Genomic DNA, 375 nt, shown 5'->3' with positions numbered 1-375 from the left:
CCCCCCCCTACCCATCCACCCACACGCGGACCTGTCGTCATCGAGCTGGAGGTGACCCCTCCACCTACCCCCCACCCCTTGACTCCTGCCTCAGGTGTAGCTTGCGAATTCGACATCAGAATAATGTCTCGCAAAATATCTATTCTATATACTATACACATCTTTACGATACTGGGTGATCATCAGCACAAAGATACGCAATGGAAATTATTATTGTTTTTGTATCTAAAACGAACACAAAGAAATCAAAGTTGCAAATGAATTCATGTTGCTATGGTCTGGGTTCGAGTCCTGCTGTGTCGGCTTGTATAAATAGCAATTGTATAACAATGTTATCCAATACCCCATATCTCATACTATTTTACCCATAGCTTT

This window comes from Penaeus monodon, chromosome 31, assembly GCF_015228065.2.
Source record: "Penaeus monodon isolate SGIC_2016 chromosome 31, NSTDA_Pmon_1, whole genome shotgun sequence".
Lineage (NCBI taxonomy): Eukaryota > Metazoa > Arthropoda > Malacostraca > Decapoda > Penaeidae > Penaeus > Penaeus monodon.
Note: the sequence above shows the minus strand (reverse complement) of the source record.